Here is a 17,596-nt window from a genome sequence, read left to right on the forward strand (position 1 = left end):
AGAAATGTAGCGTTCCTCCCTTATGTTGTGCTGCCGAGACAAGATGAAAAAATGAAAGAAGAAGTAAATAAAATGCAAATGCAAATAGCCAGCAACGCAGGTGGGCAATTAAAAGGTAAATTTTCTTTCTGCTCCGCCAGCACGTCCCAGTAATTAAATTGGGGGTGGCCACACTCGTTTTCTCGTTGCGGTCAGATTTTCTACCTGTTTTGTTTCATTTGTTGCCACCGATGTTGTCCGAGGCTGAAAAGAAGTTGCGGGATCCGTTAAATGGTATCAGCGCCTTGCAACGCCCTCTTGCGGGGAAGAACAAGATAGGAGTTGGTATGGCACGAAGTTGAGAGGGCGCCAGCGGCGAGTGCGGGGCTGAATTATGCGGGCCCCAAAAATGCGTTTCCGCTAATGAAGTTCTGTAACGCCGCCATCCTTTTTGGCTGAGGCTGGCACAGACCTGGTCTTCATTACCCTTTAGAGTTCGTTGGCAGTCTACTCTGCTGTAATATGTACATTGTGTAGTATGCGAACCTGACGCGGCGAGAGGGAAACTTGGGCAACAGCAGGGCACGTCGAAAATCAACGATGTAAAGAAGGAAGTATACAAATAAAACAACAACACGGGAATTACGTAGAGGAATAACTTGTCTTCTTTTGTTTCGGTTTCGACTCAGGCCCCTCTCCCATATGGACTTCCAAGGAAACTAGCCCTAGCCCTTGAACCCCTAGTGCTTTTCTCAAAGCAATCCAGGATATACCAGCACTGACCGGGGTGAGCAGCACATTCAAGTGTACGCTTGAACAAACTGAAACACACTGAATCGATTTGAACAGCAGCGAGGGGTGCTGTCTCTATGGTGCGGTCTTCATGGGAACTGCCAGTCTCCTGGATATCAGCTATGATTGAACTTGTGAAGTAAATGCGTATCCCACAGTTTTTCATGCCCAGAACGGGGTGAGAAAATACTCGTTTTGAGAACTGAGGATTGCAAAGCGATGCCTCCTCGAAAGCATGTATACCCCTACAGAGGCAACAAGAAGAAATACGGACGGAAGCACAGACAGAAATCACGCTGCCCGTGTTTCTTCCTGTCGCCTCTATCGGGCTATTCCCCAAGGGCCCAGTTCTTGTTTGAAAGGTATGTACACTATGGGTACTTGTCTCGGAGTACGAAACCACAGCACCACAGGGTCTAGGAGGAGGTTTAAGACGGGCATGCAAGGAATGAACGCTATAAGGGGAAGGATGGGATAACCTAATCATAATCAACAGCACACAGAAGGATGACGGTAACGGGGAGGGAGGTGTTAACAAAAAAAAAAAGAAAGGTTATGCGTAAAGAGCGGCTACAAGAAATTAACCAACAGCGCGCGTCACGTTCAAACAATGGCCTATTTGACACAAGCGACCGCCAAAGAATTACGCTCTTCGATGATTGCGGGAGAAAAATTCGTACCGTCCGTTATCAATATCCTAAAGTCGATGTCAACTTGAGCTCCTTGACCACAGAGCATTCAGCTTGTCCAAAGTACTTGGCCCATGGAACTCCCCTGCGCATCAGTGCCGGGCCCTTCGCTCCCTCTTTGCTTTCGTGCAAGCTACTGGCCTCCTCAAAGAGCTCTAAACAGGACTCCTACCGACCTGTCTTCGCTTCGTGCTCACCGTTAATTCATCCTCTCATATTAACGTCTTTGAAGTGAGGAAAGGTCTTTTGGCTACCACGGGGAAGCATCCCACGTCATCATCACTTGTCCATCATTTATTGTTGTTGTTGTATCGTAAAGTCTGTTCGCTTTACTCAGGTCGTGTCGGGTCAATGAAAGGCTCATCCTTGACTTCTACCTCACAATAATCATATTCCGGTATCAGCACCAGTTATACACTATTATTTCTTCTACTGTTTTCGTTTTACTGTTTTTACAGCGGGAGCTGTTAAAGGGAAGGTCTCTGGAAATCGCTGTGGTTGTATCTCAAAACCCTTGGTTTCGGTTTCGGTGACGTAAAACAACTTAAAATAATCCAAAGCTAATAAAAACAGTTTGGACATACTCGGAGATGGGTATACGTTGTCCTTGAAAGTGTCCCGATTTTTCAGCGTTCCCCGTCTCGCTTTTGTCCCGATTTTAGTAATATTTTTGTCCAGCTAGTCCCAACTCTACACATCCCCACTCACTTCACAGATGACAAGGCGTACTCGTCACTCGAAAGTAGTTGTGCACAATGATTTATCCAGAACCCCTTACACCCCCTAACGCCCCCCAAATGTTCAGGGACACCCCCCTAACTTCATCACCAGTGTACCCGCCTACAGGGAGTGTCCTTGCGATTTCAGCTTTAGACACATGTCGTTAATGATAAATTAAGCTGTAATGACGTAATTACAATAATGACCCCCCCCCCCAATTTTTTCCAACACCCCTTCGTCCTTGGGATTCTATATAAACCACTGGTTGTGCATATATCAGCAATAAAAGTGTCAACAGCCACACACAACAGCTGCCGCTGAAATTCCGCATTACACAATCGTAACCGTCCTGCATTTTTTTCTTTAATAAATCTTCATATCCCCCCCACTGTTATTAGTTTTGACCCCTGCGAGCGATTGTGTGTCGTTAAAGTGATACCGTTGAGACATATATGAGCGAAATTAGAAGATGCTCAGAGGCGTTTTTCGGTGTCGTATGTCACCATCTGAGAAAGTGAAGTCAAGTAGCACATTTCCATCCCGTCACTGTTCGCGAAGCGGACGGAGGAGAAAGGACGTGCGTGACGAGGCAAGCTGAAGAAGCCACGAAGAAATGGTCGCCCGGACGAAATTTCATTGAGAAAATTCCGGCTGTCAGGTGATGAGTTCGTCGGGAGACACGAGGTGACACGTTACAGCCCTGGCTCGCCCACCACGACGAATGATTTTTTTAGTTTTTTTTATTTTTGTGCTCAGCCCTCATATCTAATTTTGACTTGAGCTGTCTTCCACAGCAGTCATGTGTTCCGGGAGAATCTGAACCGCAGCAGCTCCTTGCTGTCCGTGGGGAACACACACAGTGCGTTCCCTTCCTCGATCCATCGAACGTTTCCTGTTTGCTATTCATAGGGAATGTAAAATGCAAGCAGGGTAAAACTGCCGACACAGACCGGATAACGGCATATACAGTTTTATTTATTTCATTTTATTTTTTTACATCTTTCAGCGCAAAAGGGGTATTTTTGTAAATAAACATCCCTTTTATCCCACAAGCTCTCTTGGAAGGTGTAATAACCGTGCGGAAAAAGTTGTTTGCAAAATATTCATCTGAAACAGTACTCTACATAGAACTCCCTCCCTTCCCTCGATTCAATGGTGCTTTCTGCAAAATATGCGCTCTTTGTAAACTACATGCAGCACTAAGAAGGGCGCTTTCCAAGACGCCCCGTTCTGTACGTCAAATTTACGCCATCAAAAAAAGTGTGCCATATAGGACAACACATTTACAACCCGAAAGGAGTAAAAAATAATGTGCAGATCATTGCAACCAGCATTAGCACCAACTGCAGTACTGCTCCTGGAAACATTTTTCCTAGTCTTACTAACAAACAGATTGTAGTCAGAGTGAAATGCAAACGGTTAGGAGAATCTAAGTTTAAAAAGACGAGCTTTCGCGCAGAATCAATTTTATTTTGAATTGAATTTTATTCTGACTACTCCATTCGTGATTTGACGGCTTTTTTTTTTGTATTTTGTATACTACCAAATAGAAACAAAGAATTTAACTTCCAATTAAATTAGTTCCTCATTTTCATACACATTAGCTTTCTCACCTATATGTCCCATGGGCTTCTGCGCTTACACTGTTCACCTTCATAAGCGCCACATTTTTGCTGAGTCTCAGTTGTTTTTGTTTCTTATATTCATTTATTTATTTATTTATTTTGTTTGTTTGTTTCTCTTTCTTTTGCCCTCTTGTGCTTTCTCCCTTACCGTGACAGTTTATGACCTTCCATATAATGCGCATTCTTATATTTCATGACTTGTTCTGATGTTGTCGCCACGTATGATATTCAGATTGTTTCTGAGAGGCCCCACCTCTAGCTATATGCTAACGGTGCCCCCACTGTATACTGTGTATGGCATAACCAATAATAAAATTGAAATTGAAATTATTGGAAACAAGACGACCTATACTCGAAGTCTTAACCATCCGGTCATAACTTTAGAAAAGCAGCATTATGATATCGAGGGTCGACACTTGTTTCGATACTACTGACCGCATATGCAGTTTCCCATCGAAAAACTAACTGGAAAAGTTGAGGGCGGCTTTCAAGGCATTGAACGAACCCAGGGAAATGGAAGCCACAGTCGGTTGATGCAAAGTGGATGGCACAACGGCAGAAGTAGAAGAAGACGCAGAGCACGTTGATTTACTTCTTGAAACGTGATAAATAAACGCAATGAAAGGCGTCCGAAGTCCTGTGTGTCTCTCTAGCGTTTCTCCATCGTATATTTCGAGATGGTCCATATAGTGGGGTCTTAAAGCCTTTTATGAAGTCATTTAAGCTTTCTTTCCTTTCTTCGCCTTCACATTCGTCTTGGCATACAATGGAAAGCTATACTTGGTACGCCAACGGTCATCAACGAACATCACGTGAAAGGAGATCTCGAGAAGAGCTTTTTTGTTCGTTTTTTTGGGCGATGTGGTGCTGCAGCATATAACGTTAAATGTGACGTGTTTATTTTGTCCCTTTCCCTTTTACGATACTTGCCACCAATCACTTCTCATCTCAGAGCCGTTGTAATCGTGAAAGATTTCAACGTACAAAACTCTGTAAGGAACACTTCTCCTTGCAGTTCGCATTATCAGAAAGCGTCAAAGAAAAAAACAAAAAAAAATAATGTTACCATTTTGGAACGGCGCGCCAACCAATCACGCTGAGTGAGAATATAGCACTCGAAAGTAAAAAAAATGCGCGAACAAAAGTCTGGGCGGTGTCTCATGATTTTTTACAGCCCTTTTGATTCTTTGTTATCTTGGTCAGCCTCTCTCTCTCTCTCTTTCTGTTATGCTGCTACATATACTCTCTGTTTCTCCTTTTTTTTTCTCTCTCTCTTTCTCATTGCATAACCAAACGTTCTGTCAAGGAAATACCGCCAGGAAAAAGAAGCAAACATAGCGTGGATATAGGTGTGTACATCCCCTCCCTAAAAAAAATAGGGAGTGCCGACAAAGAAAAAAAAGAGGAAAGGGGGGACAGCAAGCGCGGATATGAAAGGGTGCCGTATCATTTTACCCTCCCCCAACTGTGTCCCCCTCTCCCGTCCATTCATTTTGCGTCGCCCTCTGGGGTTTTTGTTTTTATACCCTTATAAGTCTTCCAAGTGTGACGCAGTCCGGAATATTTTTTCTGTCACCCTGCACTCTCCCCGCCATATTTTTTTACGATATAAAAATTCGAGGAGGTGTCTCCGAGAGCTGAGAGGAGATGGGGGGTGGGGGGTGGCAGGAACCCTTCTTCCCCCGTTTTTGATAACACCCGATACACTATCCGGGGTTTTTTTTTGTTTTTTTTTTTCTGCGTCCCCCTCTTTCATAACGTTCTGCGCCCATACGAGGACGCTTGGTGACAATATCCGAACATTGCCCGTTTACCGCGACTCTCAAGCGGCCTCGCCCTTCTTTTTTTTTTTTTTTTCTCTCTCTCTCTCCTTTTTCATTTTTTAAATTTTTTTGTAGCTTTTTGAATTTTGAAAGCGGAAACGATTAGAAAAATCTTAGAGGTCAGTGCACTCTTTCGTTTTTGTGCTCTGCAACAGATGTGATCCGTACCCTTTCTGCGTGACCCTTGCCATGTGCACTTTCGCTTGGGTGTCAACGGAATCGTTTGTGCCTGTTGGCGCCTTTATCGGTCCTCCCTCTCTCTCTCTGCATCGCCGTTGCACTGACGTCTTTTGGTTGCACAGGGTTCGTGACCTCGTGTCAGTCAGAAGGGACGTGGTGAAACGAATACGCAAAAAAAAAAAAAAAAATTGTGCTATTCCTTTATCCGTTGACATTGAAGCGCAGAAACAGAACAACGTTACCCGTGAGCGAATTAAATGTAAAGACACGTCGAGAAAATGACTTCAGAACGTATTACCAGCAAGACTTTAGTAGCAAGCCTTCGCTAACGTTTATCGTCACCTTCATCCGCACTGTAAAAACAGCTTCACAGCACGGCACGCTCAGAATCATTCAGGGCAGTGGTATATGGTTTCTTTTTCCTGATTTGTTGAAACTCGGAATCATATGTGTCTTTCTGTAACAATTGTCCTACATCCAAACTGATAGAGAATAGACACACGCTTCGTATTTTCAAGGAATCAGGGAAGAGGAGTAATCAGAAAGAAATCAAGAAATCAGAACGTAATTTTGAATTAGTTTCTTTCAGAGTGTGTTATTGCGGAGAAGTTCTGTTTTTTTACATTGTTTCTAAATGTCTCATGAAAATATCCTCCTTACCACATTTACCAGTTTTTAAGTTTTTCTTTTCTTTTTTTTTTCTCGCATTAGCTGCGCGCACGTCCAATACGCAGCCGTCCCCTGTAACCATCGTCTTTTTTGATGCGGGTATTATTAATTAATGTGGCCGGCTCGGACTAATGACCGTTTCTTTTCCGGAACTCGATTGCATGATTGGTGAATTACATGTCATATATACTGACCGAATAATTATACATTAGCGAAAAACACGAGTGAAGAAATGCCTTCGCTGTGTGGGCGGCACCGACCATGTAATCGGGGAAGGAAACAAGAAGCAGAATATTAGGAAACGGGGACAGTGTGTGGTTTGGCGCGCCGCCGCCATAGAATATATAATTCGATAGCTATGTTCGTTAAAACACGCCTTGCTGCACCCATGTCACGCTATATACGCCTTTGAAACGTGTAGCGAACTGCTTTTGAGTAACGTACCAGTAAGAAAGTGCCTGTTAGATGACGTCTCCGCGAAAGGAGGCTGCGAAACGAGTCGCGATCGCCTCCGCGCAAATAACGAACTTCAGATGTGTAACAGGGTTGCCTAATCTCGTGTTGACTGCACAAATGCTTTTCGCGCACTTCAGTTCAGGAGGCATTTTTACGAAGTTCAAGTTTTCCTTTTAATGTTGCAACGCTTTAAGAGAACTTGATAAAAGAAGCTCGAAAATGATGATGGTAGTGCCGGTGGTAGGAACAAAAAATAAATAGAAATAAAAATAAAATAGAAAGAAGTGCGGACGTGAGTAGGTGACAAGGTCGGACGGGATGTAGTTGACAGTATCACACTGGAATAACAAGAAAACCAGAAGAAAAAAAAAGCAGCTGGCGCCGAAAGGGCTGGCCGTTGTCGGCCTCACAGAGGTGGGCAACGTCACGACCAACGCCCTCGGGGAATTTGCGTCCTGGGCCGACTTCTAAGGCAACTGTGCCGACATATGTCTGAAAGCGTCTGGGTCGAAAACACAAGAAAAACTCCAGACAGCACAGCCGGCACCGGATTTCAAACCCGCGTACCTCCCAGTCTCGACGTGACATGGCCAGCACGCTAACCACTGAGCCGCGCGAGGTGGTAAGGAGGAGAGGGTGAAAGTTCAAACCCATGGGAATCACCAATGGAAAACACCATAGCGGTTGGGGTTTCCATTCGACACGCACCAGTGCGTGCTTGCAAAACAGCCTCTTGGTGTTGCTGGCAAGAGGTTTACGATATGAAAGGTCGGGCGTCCAGACAAACAAAAGGCGCTTCCAGGGCACTGCGACCGTCCGCGCACTTGGAGCACACGAAGGGAGCATATACGCTCGGTGTCTTCTACGACGTCCCACTAGCAAGTGTCACTCGTAGAAGCAGACTTTCCGGGTTTACATCAGAGTCGAGCAGAAGTGTAAGACCCGGGGCATCTCTGAGCCGCAGCTTACGACGAAGAGATGCAGTCTGCAGATGGAGTGACGGGTGGTAATCGGAAACTCAAATCACGGTTAGCCTTGTATACAACAGCGGAGACCTTGCAGCTCTTAGGAGTCTGCATATTTGCTGCTTGAATTGAGCGATCATTCCTTTTTGCATCGCTTTCCGCGTCTTATATGGAACTTAGTTGGACGTGACTGCATTCAATGGCTTCAAATGTGGACGTGACTGCATTCAATGGCTTCAAATGCGGCAGAGTCTCCAGACTATGCCACAGTGGTCAGGGATATACTGAAACTGGATGTCACACCCTGTTGCGACTGGAGAGTTACACATGAGCAGTATATATATCTTGCACAAATGATGCAAGAGGTTCCGCGATAACCGTACGCCAAGGCTTCTAAGTCACGAAGGTGTATACTGAAAAACGGGTGCCCATCTTTGGGAAAGCCATAACAGTATCTGTTAAGTGTGTTGCAATAATAATAATATTAATAACTTCCGGCCTACATGGAACGCTTCTCTTACTAAATGTAGCTGAAGAACAAGCCGCACTAAATATGCCACTTTGCGGAATTTTCTTGATCTCCACTTTGCGGCCATGGGTTTAACGCGACCCGTGTACTGACGAGGGGGCGAGGGTAATGTTGGACAAACAAATGGCTTGCCAGTCTATATACTGGCTAACCACGTACACGTCCTTCATTTCATAATTGATATTCTTCATGCTATTCCCTGAATACTTCTGCTCAAGGCAGATAGCAGCACTTATGAGCTACAGCTCACAGTCCGTATCCGCACTGCGAACACAGACTCTCTTTACGTATGATACGCAATCGTCATAAAGCCACCGCAGCAGCCAGCCCCGACAAGCCGGCTATGGGAAAACGAGTGACTTGAGATCGTCGTGAGAACTGAAAAACTCGGCACCGGAGATCGCCTGAAACGTGTGGTCGTCTTTCAAGCAAGTTCAACTGCACAATCCGTCGTCACAACAGTGTGCGCAATTGCGGACGTACTTCTCAATTTCTTCTCCGCTTCGCTTTGCGTACAGGAAAAAAAAGAAAAAGGAGCACGGGGTTTTGCGGACATCTCACACCTTCTCTATTTTCACCGAAGCGTGTAGTATTCATCGACTCTTTTTCTTTTTCTAGCGCACTGTGGACCGAACAGTAAGGTTGCGCGTGACGTACATTGGGTAATGGGAACCGAATCAGCTAACCCGGGTTATTTTCTTCTGGTGTTCGAAACCTAAGGGGTTCCTCCGAAAAAAAAAGCAAGGTTGCCGACATGGTAGCGCAAAGATCGCGAACTTCACGGCGAAACGGGCATTGCAACGACATGGCCGACAAGTCGCGGACATCTGTGTGCGCGGGAACATTGACCCTCCGCAAGCATACGGTAGTTTTGCTCATAATTGCTCATATCCGCAGTTGAAACTGGCATTTTGTTTTGGTGCATGTGTTTAGAAAATCAAAAAGTCCCCCCCCCCACACACGATTAAACAAACACATATACACACACAAGAGACTAGGACAGCCTTTGCCCTCGCCGACACTTTGAGGTTCCCGGGTTCGAATCCCGTCCGCGCTGTATACACTCTTAAAAATGAACTTCACCGCATAGCACGCTCCTAGCCAACCATTATCTCGAATGATATCCTTATCTGCCCTGATTTGTTGAAAACACGGGGCGTACGCCTTTTCTGTGACAATTATGAACAGCATAAGTGTCACAGAAATGGCGTACGCCCCCCGTTTTCAACAAATCAGGGCAGATAACGATATCATTCGAGATAATGGTTCGCTAGGAGCGTGCTATGAGGTGAAGTTCATTTTTAAGAGTGTACATCTTTGTACCGTTATCTGCTCCGATTTGTTGAAGACGGGATGCGTACGCCTTTCTTGTGACAATTATGAACAGCATAAGTGTCACAAAAAAGGCGTACGCCTCCCGTTTTCAACAAATCAGGGCAGACAACTACATCGTTCGAGATGATGGTTGGCTAGAAGCGTGCCATGTGTTCAAGTTCATTCACTTTGAAGTCCTCAACTACCCTCTCCCACTTACCTTTTTTTTTTGCTATAGTCGTGACGATGCCCACTTGAGTGCGGCCAACAACGGCAAGCTATCGCTTTAAAATGTGTGCGCTTCCTTGCGAAGTCAACATGCCGCAACTTATACCAGCGGGTACACCGCCCTCGAATCCCATAAGAAGCAAACCCGAACACATTTCACGGTGGAAGGTGTGCATCGGTCCAGTACGGGTAATTAGCTCAGGTCATCAGCATCAGTGATACAGGTTCTATACATCTGGGGACATAGCACACGGCAAAGCGGTGGGACCAGAGGATAAAATATGCGCATGTGACGCGACAGCGCGCCTTTGGGTTTCTTACTCGCAAACGTGTTTTTCTTGCAAAGCACCTTAGGACACCATTATAGGGACACTGTACGAGTCTCCTTGAGACTTTCGTAGCATCGGAATGTATTCTATCTGGCGTTGTCGAGTCATTGCAGTAATTGCGATCGTACAATAACAACAACAGAATAATAAATGATGGTGATGAGATGGGGGTTGCAATCGTAATGTTGCGTTTCAATGCGGCTAGAACATGAGCTGAATAATGTAAGACAATTGGGGGGAGAAGGGCTTCTCAAAGTAAGGTTACCGAAATGATAGTTATGTTGAAGGGCTAACGAATGTTCATGGCTAAAAAGCACAATCCGTCGTCACAGTTGTCAAAGTTGTCAGCAACAGCTGTCAAAGAACGACGAAACAGGTAGTTGTCGAAAAAGTCAGCGTCGGGACTCGGCCGCACTATCCTCTACACTCTAAGAGAAAAAAAAGGAGTAAAGCGGGGAGTAATTGCAGCTTCTAGTCCCCCTTTATTGCAATTACTCCTCATTTTAGTCCCTTAACCTCGACATTTACTCCACAGGACTGCAAATTGTTACTGAACTTTGCAAATGGTCGTCCGAATGCAACAGTCTATACGTAAATATGTGGTAAGGGTAAGAAACATTTAGCGCTTCTTTTTTCGGAGATTGTGCTCTATGTATGTCGCAAGATTTTATATCACTCGATATATCACGGGTGACGCTTTGATTCAAAGTATTTTCATGCATGCACACCAATTATGTACATGGAACTGTTATAACAGAGCGTGAAATGCAGTCTCCACTCTATGACATTCATTTACTCCCGAAAGGGACTTTTTCTGTGTGTGATAATATTTAGTCCGCAAAAGGAGTAACATTACTCATTTTCTTTTTTTCTTAGAGTGTAGGAGTGCGCTTTGCGCCCAAAGTGTGCCGCAAACTCGTATCTGTGTTTAGTTATGTTCAAGACGTGAAATGAATTAACGCGAGGCTAAGCCGTCATTAATATGCAGCATGCAGTAAGAGGCAACACTGAAGCTGAAACTTCACCCCCGTCCACTGCATTTTGCAATGCAAACCAAATGCAAACGTCTATACGAATATATACCGAATATTAAGTCCTCTGACGAATAGTTAGGGTCTTTTGTTCGTTTTCGGGTTTCATTATTTTTTTTTTAAATTCGGGGGTAAAAATCGGGTGATTTTTTTTAAGTTCAGGGAAGAATTGGGAGTGTTCTGTCACGTGTTTTGTGGATTGGGAGTTTCCGGGTGAAACTAAGATCGTGTGAATCAAGCTGCCAAGATGATTGCACGGACGAACCATGGAATTCCGACACGTGTCCAAAAAGCCGGACTTTGGTACTACCTAGGAGGTAACGGATAGGAGGACATTAAGGCTTTTTTTTTTTTTTTTGCCTTTTCCAGGTTCACGGAATCCGTGAAGAACTCGGGTTATGGTTGAATTTCAGAAAATTGGTTCGTGGTGCAAATATCGCGAAAAATCGGGTTACCCCGAAAGCGAATAACCCTGTTAATAGTAATGCTTCGAAATACTGTGAACAAAGCAGTAAAACACAAGCAAGCTGGTATAATGATGTTGATGCTATCCTTTCCTTGGCTTTGAGGAGGCGGTATAGGGATAGGAAGACAAAAGGTCTAGCCCTGTCTACTTGTGTTTTGTGTTCCTGTCCTTACCACCTCCTCGAGCTCATGGAATGGACACCATCAACTTCGAAACACTGATTTTATTATTTGCGCTTCGCTACAATCCCCTTGGTGCCCACTCTACTTTGGGTAACCCACCACCCCGTAAACTGCCGTTCCATATTTGTAAAGCGAAGTGGGGACCATCTGCAATGGCATGTTAAACTCTCTGTACCGCAATGGTCCCGTATGTGTGGAAGAGCGCATTGGCAGCATACAGTGCCTCGGAGCAGGTCACTATCTCTAAATACGGCAGTACATTAAAGGGGCACTAAAATGCAAAAAGAACTTGCTCTCAAATGAAAGTCCGTGTTTCAGTTAGTGCAATTCAAACAAGATTATAGTTCACAAAACACTACCGTTGAGAAGAAAAACGTAATGAAAACAGAGCAGTCTTTGGCGGCAACGAATTGTATCCCCACACTGTTAAAACAGAACTTCACCACATAGCACGCTTACATTATGCTTGTCCCAGATAGGCTCCTCCCCCTGTTTTTGAACGAATCATGACACAGAATAATATCATTGGGTATGGTGGTTGGCTAGGAGCTTGCTATGTGGTGAAGTTCTATTTTAACAATGCAGGATGTTTCCCCTTCCATTTTTTATTTTCATTTTTTCTGCCAATAAATCCCCCCCCCCCCCCCCCAGGGGCAGTTGAGACCAACAGCACGAGAAGCGCGCGCATACCTATTGTACACTCTTAGAAATGAACTTCACCGTATATCACGCTCCTAGCCAACCATAATCTCGAATGATATCGTTATCTGCCCCGATTTGTTGAAAACGGGAGGCGTACGCCTTTTTTGTGACAATTATGAACAGCATAAGTGTCACAAAAAGGCGTACGCCTCTCGTTTTCAACAAATCAGGGCAGATAACAATATCATTTGAGATGGTGGTTGGCTAGGAGCGTGCTATGCGGTGAAGTTCATTTTTAAGAGTGTAGGCGTGTGGATTTGGAACGGGTACGATCGTAGTGTTCCGTATATGCGCGGCATGATGCGCACTGCTGCATTTTTCAATACCGATTCACTGAACTGTAGCTCACAAGAGTTCTCGCGAATGTTTCACTGACAACATTTGTCTTCAAGTCCTTCGGACAGCGCCGCCAGCCCGCTTCGCAACGCGCAATGTTTTTCACCGGGACTGGTGCATGGCGTGGCACGCCCGTGCACGCGCAGCATAGGCGAAAAACAGCGATGCACGAAGGAAGCATCGTTCACTGCTTAGCGCCGAAGCAACAGATAGTCCGGTATAATTTTGATTGTAGCTTCGTAACGGATCAAAGTTTTGAATTATGATAACAAGTACGAAATTAACATAGCGCGTAACGTAATATCAAGTGAACTGCAATTTAGTACCCCTTTGGCGAATAGGATGCCTTGCAAACTGAGCACATGAAAGGCAACTGTGCTAGGAAACGAACTTCAGTTCAAATGAACACAACAGCAACAAGTTTTTCTCTATTTTATCCCCAACAGCATGACGGAAAGAACGAAGCCATCCAGCAGGCGTCGCCTAGAAGTCGAACCCGGCTGCGAGGCGTCCAGGAAAACTTCAAAGGTAAAAATATATATGTATATATATTATTCAATTTTTCTCCGCTTTTGCGTCACAGCCGTCAAGGCGACATGAACGCACACTCCGAGCGGAAGGAAAATAGAACAATGTTTTTCTTTTCTTTTTCTTTTTTTCAATAATAGCCGTCGATGCCCTTCGCGTTATTTATCAGCCGTAAAATTGCGACCTATAGTGGTGGAGGATACACAAAACGACTCGAATGGAACAAGGTCGCTCGCGTATGCGGGATAATTGCAGGCCTTTTCCTTCGTGGGAAGCGATGCTGACTGTCGCTGTTTCCTAATCATCTCTTATGGGAGTTGTAAGAAAAGCTGCACCTGCAGCAGGCAGACAGACGCCCGTACTCTTCAAATTGACTGAAGGAAAAGAAGCAAAAGTGTCATTTTTCCTCTATTTGGCTTTCGCGATGAGGCGTTGGCGCAGTTCTGACCGCTTTAAAACAACGTGCAAGCAGCTCACATGCTTGGTGTCGTTTAAGAGAGCTCTCGTTTATAAATGCCTCACGACTCACGATGTAGCACTTTCGTGATATGTCGTTCGCTTTTTACTCTGTTGCCAAACGCCCAATAAAATCGGTTGGGGGCGACACCTGGTGTGTGAAATCCCGCATTCTAGCGGGGAACACTGACGCTTATGTATCCAGCGATTTTTTGTTGTTGTGATTGGTTTCCGTTCCACACGGCGCGCCGTAGACGTCGCTGCGTCAGAACCAGTGTTATGCGAACACGCATCAGTTTTTCCGCCGCACTTGACGGCTAATGTGAAGTTGGCGCCTACTTATTCGCCACAGTGTTGCCCGCACTTTTCAGTTTCGATTTTCTAAAAAAAAAAACTAGGAATGTGATTGCGACGAAAATTACAAAGTTATAGTCATTTTTGTTTGTGCTATTGAATGAGCTCACGTTATGAGATTGCGTCTCAACTGCACACTCTAAAAACAGAAATTCACCGCATAGCACGTTGTCCGCCAACCATTACCACGAATGATAGAGTTACCGCTTCTGATTCGAAGAGCGAGGGGGGCGTAAGCGTTTTTGTAGCAATTTGGATATGCGATAATTGCTACAAAAAGGCGTACGCCCATCTCTCTTTCTTCAAATCAGAAGCGATAACCCTATATCATTCGTGGCAGCTGGTGCATGGTTGGCGCACAACGTGCTATGCGATGAAGTACGGTTATGAGAGTGCAACGTGTTCGGCAGATCGGGAGATGTTCACGATAACTATTCTGAAACACGATCAGCCAATTGTAGTAGCCAGTAGTAGATGAGACAATTAAACATAGAAGAACAAACACAACAGCAGCCTCACAACGCCCCGTTATTAATCCATTGAAATATTCATTCATTATTCAATTGAAGCCAATTGCCTTGGAGTGGCTGACGTCACGTTGCAGATCGTTGATTTGACCGCTTGTTCTTTATCATGTCGTTTTCGGTGCTTGCGAACCACTAACATTCCCTAATTTAGCGATAGTAGATCTGATGGTGTTCGCGATAACGCTTCCGAAGACACGACAGGCCAATCGCCTTATCCAGTCGCCTTATACGTTTCAAGTATATGGCTGATGTCATATTTCTGATCTTTGATTTGACAGCGTCCGTTGTCGTAAAGTTGCTTACTATATATACTAAAAATCCCTAATAACTAAGCCATCTCAAAGGTTTCCAGCACTGCATTTCCCGCACCCCTTTTATCTGTTTTATCTGCACAGCTGCAGCTGCAGAAAAAGTGCTCCCAGACACAGCGATCAGATAAAATTCCAATTTGAAGAAATTCGTAATTCTCCATTTCTATTTTTGCCTATATATAATAAACCAAAGTGTCCTAAACAACAACAACAACAATAATAATAATAATAATATTGAAATAAATAAGAAGAATTAGGTCCTGGGTTTGTGTTCCATCCACACCTGCGATGTCAGCGTACTCAAAATATAAATACTTTTTTGAGTCTATCTCGCCTGCTCCTTCGTATTTTTCCGTGTTACCTTTTATATAGTCCGTGTCCCTGTGCTTGTACTCCATAAACTCAAGATATTTCCCTAAATACTTTTGTGAGTGTTTTAGTACGTATTTCACTCAGTGCTCTTTCCGGGACGGACCTCTTAGGGGCGTCTTTAGACCATGAACTAGCTCCAGTCTACCGATCCCTTTACCACCACGTCGCAGAATCACAGGGCATGATTGACACGTCTCTTTCCATGGCTCCCACCATTAGAAAGAGCACCAGCATTCATGGTCGGTGTGAACGCAATGCTGAAGCAATTTATTGACACGTCATAGATGGCTTCCCGTTAACGCTTCGCGGGCCATATTTCACTCTCTGGACGGACCCTTCTTTGGAAGGAAGACCTCCTTCTTCCCGCGGGTGGTGGCCGCAAAACAATGCCTATCCGTGACCGTTGCTCGCGTGCATTTACGAGGACTATACATGACGGAAGTTTTCTGCCCCCCCTTTCCCCCCCCCCCTTTGGGAGAGGAACCTTTGCGCACGTTTTACATTTTAAGCGGCGATAATAGGCAGCCCTGGTTAAGTGCTGGTAGTTGGTGAACGGGGTGGACCCGGCATCCGGGGCAGCGGGCGAAGATAGCCATCGTGGAGAGATGCCTTGACGGATCAGCTGCCGACCTCCCGTGACTCTTTTCGTCGGCGTGACCCGCCCCAGGGTTGCCCGGCTGTGTTCGGTGATTCCGCCAAATTCTGTGGTGGCAGCCTCGACCTCACACGATGTAAGGTCATAACGCACCCTGAGTCCTCACGTGGTCGCCCCGAGGAAGCTCCGACGAGTGTGCCCTGCACGAGTGGGCGAAAAGGAGAGGGGGGGGGGAGGTTCGAAAGGGAGATCCATTAACGCTGTTGCAGCAGTGAGCTTCCTCGTTCCAAAGGTGTGTCTATGTGAGGTGCGGCCGTGCAGTGAAGGGTGCATTGAAAATGCGTACCCTTGGCGAAATTAACCTATGGAATCATAAATCGTGTTGAACTGGGTGAATAAAACGCCGTGCGTTAACTCTCGTTGCGCAACGTGTTGTTGTAAAACAAAAAAAGAAGAAGAAGAAATAAAAGGTGAGAGAAGGTTCAAGGAAGAGAAGAAGAACATCGCGTCCAAATCAGAAGTGTACAGGACGATACAATGTCGGCACCGCTGAACACTAAGCACATCTTTGAGAGACGACGAAAAGTTCACGTGTGAAGTGGTCGAGAAGATTCTGGAACTATATTTGTTCAACAAAGCATTTCAGTTTGAATGAGTGCGCATTCGCGCGTTCAAAAGCATACCAGTTCCGTTTAGCGGTGCCGTACTGAACATGCAACTACATTTTGTTATCAGAATCCATCTCCGAAATATACCAGCAGGTATAGTACTTTTGGTATTGTACTAATTGTTCCAAACGCTTCCGAATGCCGTGCCGTCGGGGCCGTCACGTGACCATACCACGTGACCACCACACGCGACCATAGGGTGGCATGGCGTGGTTAGCTGGGCTTGTTGGTGGTATAGCCAAGGTCGTGCTAAGGACTGGGATGTGGTGGGGGTTCAAATGTTACCAACGACTTTGCTGTCTGAGGTTTCCGTGCTTTCCCCCTTGAAGTCGACACAGGACGCACACTGACCCCCCCCCCCCCTTCCTCCAATAAGAATTTCAATGCACGTGCATATAAAACAGTCTCAGTTACAATCTTGCTTCTTTTCACTCTTTTCTCTCTTTGACTTTCCTCCATAAATACCGCCTTTTGTGGCCTTCCCTGCTGTTCCCACATTAACTACCGTTTCCGCAGTCTTCCGCAGCAACAAGAGGGATGACCCCTGTTCCTTTTCCCAAGTCCTGTGACGTGATCGAGTACAGAGGGCGTACAGTCCCCTGGCCTTCGGTCAAGAGTCAACCCATTGGCGACTGTAACTTCTTTAGTTGCCGTTTCTCGTTTCCTGACGAGTGATTGGAGGAGCAACTCTATCAGATAGTCACGGTTGCCATCTGCGCTCTGCATTCTTTAAGTTCTCTCTCTCTCTCTCTCCGTGCACCGACAATGCT

General features: G+C 45.3%; 1 protein-coding gene and 1 long non-coding RNA gene across 3 annotated transcripts in view; one reads left to right on the plus strand and one right to left on the minus strand.

Moving 5' to 3' along the window:
• LOC135371073 (zinc finger protein castor homolog 1-like) overlaps nucleotides 1–17,596 on the plus strand; it is a 278,514-nt gene that overhangs the window by 113,656 nt on the left and 147,262 nt on the right. For both annotated transcript variants that reach the window (XM_064605057.1, XM_064605059.1), the window contains one exon: nucleotides 13,462–13,543. The gene's annotated coding sequence lies outside the window, so the exon portion shown is untranslated. The remainder of the gene's footprint in view (nucleotides 1–13,461; nucleotides 13,544–17,596) is intronic.
• Nucleotides 1–17,596, minus strand: part of LOC135371075 (uncharacterized) — a 198,797-nt gene that overhangs the window by 46,795 nt on the left and 134,406 nt on the right. The gene's annotated exons all lie outside the window — the stretch shown is intronic.

The sequence above is a fragment of the Ornithodoros turicata genome, chromosome 10 (assembly GCF_037126465.1).
Source record: "Ornithodoros turicata isolate Travis chromosome 10, ASM3712646v1, whole genome shotgun sequence".
Lineage (NCBI taxonomy): Eukaryota > Metazoa > Arthropoda > Arachnida > Ixodida > Argasidae > Ornithodoros > Ornithodoros turicata.